The sequence below is a fragment of the Sceloporus undulatus genome, chromosome 5 (genome assembly GCF_019175285.1).
Source record: "Sceloporus undulatus isolate JIND9_A2432 ecotype Alabama chromosome 5, SceUnd_v1.1, whole genome shotgun sequence".
Lineage (NCBI taxonomy): Eukaryota > Metazoa > Chordata > Lepidosauria > Squamata > Phrynosomatidae > Sceloporus > Sceloporus undulatus.
This window is the reverse complement of record NC_056526.1, coordinates 127,802,501-127,805,855: the sequence shown is the minus strand read 5'-3', so window position 1 is coordinate 127,805,855 and position 3,355 is coordinate 127,802,501.

The following is a 3,355-nucleotide window of genomic DNA, read 5'->3' as shown; positions in this document are numbered from 1 at the left end:
AGACAACATGTTAGAATCTTCTGCTTATTGTAACAATATTGCCAACTTGAAGCAGAAGCCTTAGGGAAAGTACTCTTAAAGTAACAATACTTACTGTAGTAGCTGTAGATCCTTATCTATATACCACCACCCACCCAACCCTGGCTCTATATCTGGCTGCCATTTTACTCTTACGATCATATGGCCCAAAATTTACACACTATCTGTTTCTTGCCTTTGAGAATACATATTTGATGTATTCAATGATTTTTTTTTTTTGGTATTTTATGGATCTGCTCATTCATCCAGTCTGTCCAGCATTTCCTATTTCTTGCTATATCTCTTCATATCTTATTAGTTGTGAAAATAGAATGGAATATTATATCAGAAGAATACTGTAAAAGGAAGGTTAGGGTAACACGTCCATTGTTCCATCACGCTGACCACTTTTGCTATTCTCCCCCAGAAGCCTATGCAGCATTGGCTTTAGCGCACAGTAAACTTATGTAATCTCAGCTCTTATGTTTCTATTTACTATAAGCCTGATGTGGCCTTGAAGAAAAGGGAGGTGTCCGCACCAATTATTTGCTGTGATTCATCCTCATCCAGTTAAATGTAAGCTTAGTGATTAGAACAGCTAACACTAATTAGCTCATTAGAACTTGTCAAGAAAGTGTGGGTATGAGTAATTAGAAACAAAGATCCAAGGAAGTGCAGGTGTAATAGATTAAAGGTGACTTCAGCTGCGTCCACACTGCATAAATAATCCAGGTTGACACCATTTTAACTGCCATGGATTGATGATATAGAATGCTAGGAACTGTAGTTTTGTCAGAGAGCTGTAGTTCTAAAAGTTCCATAGCATTGAGCCAAAGCAGTTAAAATTGTGTCACTTCTGGATTATTTCTGAAGTCCAGTTGCAGCCTTCCTCTCACTGAATATAAAGCCCTGTGGACTTCCCCTGGCAGTGCAGACCAGAAAGGATGGTGGTATATACTTGCAAGAGAGATGTGTCTGCGGTTGCTTCTCAAGAGTTTCCAAGAGCTGCATGGATATGCAAGTTTGCTTTGCAGGTTTATTCTCTTTATGAATAGGAATTGTCTTTATAACTTCTGGAATGTAGGAATTGCTTTTGTTATCACTCAGACATTTTGCCTGCTATGTTAATAGCATTGTTAAACTTTCTGCTACCTGTGTTCATTGTCTCCATAGCTAAAAGAACCACTTGCCTTTGGCAAAACAAAACCCTATAAGTACCCCAGGAGGGCTTTCTCCCTTTTGGTATTTGTATATATCATAAGCAGGGAACCCAGATGCTCATCACTTGTGTATTGTTTCATGGGCCTGATGATCTCAGACAGGGGAGCGACACCCCTGTGTCAATGGCAGGGCAAGGACACCTGAGTAGGGATGTAAGTCTTCATAAATGTTATTCTTGCAGGCAAGAATAAGTAATTTTGTAATTTTTCACATCATGGCAAGAAAAGTGTGGAACAGATGGCCCTTAAAAGACACCTTCAGGGCATCATCAGAATTCAGCATGTACATGCCACATGCCCTTATGATGCCCTGAAGCTGCGCCACTGCACATGTGTGGGCAGCTTCAAGATGCTGTACCGTCACGGTGTTTAGATGTCGCACACCACCAGAGAGTCTAGAAGCTGCCATGGGACTGATGCACAGCTGCTAAAGGCATTTTTTCCATGGTGCAAAATGGAGTGGGTCTTTGCTGCTCCTTTGTGGGCGGTGTTCAAGGTGGATTGAGGCTTTGGCATGAGGTATCTATAACCCCAATCTGTCTTTGGAAAAGGGTGGCTTCAAGCCGCCCTTTTCTCCCCCTCTGTTTCATTCCAAAGTCCTTGAAAATGGCAGTTTTCAGGGACTGTTTACAGATTAGGACATACTGATGCAAAAATGCATATTGTTTTTACACATTTTCTGTGCTTTCTGCACAGGAAACTGTTTTCTCTGTAGAAAACACCATTTTCTGTGGGGGGGGGGGAATGCATTTTTTTGCAGAAATAAAGTCCCAAATTGCAATGTTTTTTGCTACTCCTCATGGTTTCCTGACATTTGTGGAGCCTTTTTTAAAATCTATCATTTAAATATTTTTAATGTTCTTTCCATCTTTACACCCTTCTCTATACTCTTCCCAAAAACAAAATGGGGCTTTCCCACTGATCTGCCAACTGGATCTGTACATCCAAATTTTACTTTTTTCCATGCTGTGGAAGGAGTAGGTGATCAGTGTGCTATGAGATATGCCAGCTGAATTCCAAACAGAAGGCTCTCCTGCCTAAAAATGAAATTTAAAATGTTTTGTCTGTGAGCTGCCTTGGGTCCCTCTGGGGAGAAAGGTGGTATACAAATGAAATAAATAAAATAAATAAAAATCAGCTAAAAGGGCTGCCTTTGTGTCTTCCCTTTCTTTCCCATTCTGAGAAAAGGAAGGAGGATAGAAGCACTTTCCTCCAAGCCTTGGTGAAGCAGCAATGTCAGCAATTAGCTGACATCCACAAACTTGTTCTTGTTGTTCTGCGCCTTCAAGTTTCTTTCAACTTATGACGACCCTAAACCAAACCTATCATGGGGTTCTCTTGCAAAGTTTCTTCAGACGGAGTTTGCCATTGCCATCTGCTGAGGCTGAGAGTCCCTGAAACGTGGCCAAATCATCTATAAAGCATGCAGGTTGATAGCCAATTGCGCTTGCCTCCTGTGAACTTCCATTATTGGAGAAATGGCTGCTCCATGAATACTTTGGTGTGGGAGAGGAGTGGGACACCTCAATGATGATTAAATCATGGGAGACAAAAGCAATTGGCTATCACACTCACACACTTTGCGAATGATTTAGCCATGTTTCAGGGATGGTAAGGCTCAGTGCGATAATTGCCTATGACTTGTTCAGGGTCACCAAGTGGGTTTCCATGATCGAGCAGGGATTCAAACCCTCGTATCCAGAGTCATAATCCAATCTCAAACCACTGCACCACACTGGCTCTTTACACTCACAAACACCATCTGAGAATTTCTGGGTTCCCTTCTTTATGTTCTTTGCCACTCTAGAACAAAACAGGGCTCATCTGGGGTTTCTAAAGGCTGGTTGAGAGCAGCGTGCTTTCTACATATCAGCAATGCAATTAGGGGCAGGGCAAGTAGATAATTTTGTTGGTGAGATGGTTTAACAACAGGGAATAAGAAATCCTTGCTGCAAATCCTTGGTAGAACTGGTAGTAGGTGCCAATTTACCTTCTGTCCATCCCTCTTGTGCTGCAATGACAAATAATTAGAAAACATTACATAAAATGTCCTTGAAGGAGGGGGAGAAAGCCAACATTATATTTCACTGATTATTTCCTCCGCGGCCCCTGCAAAC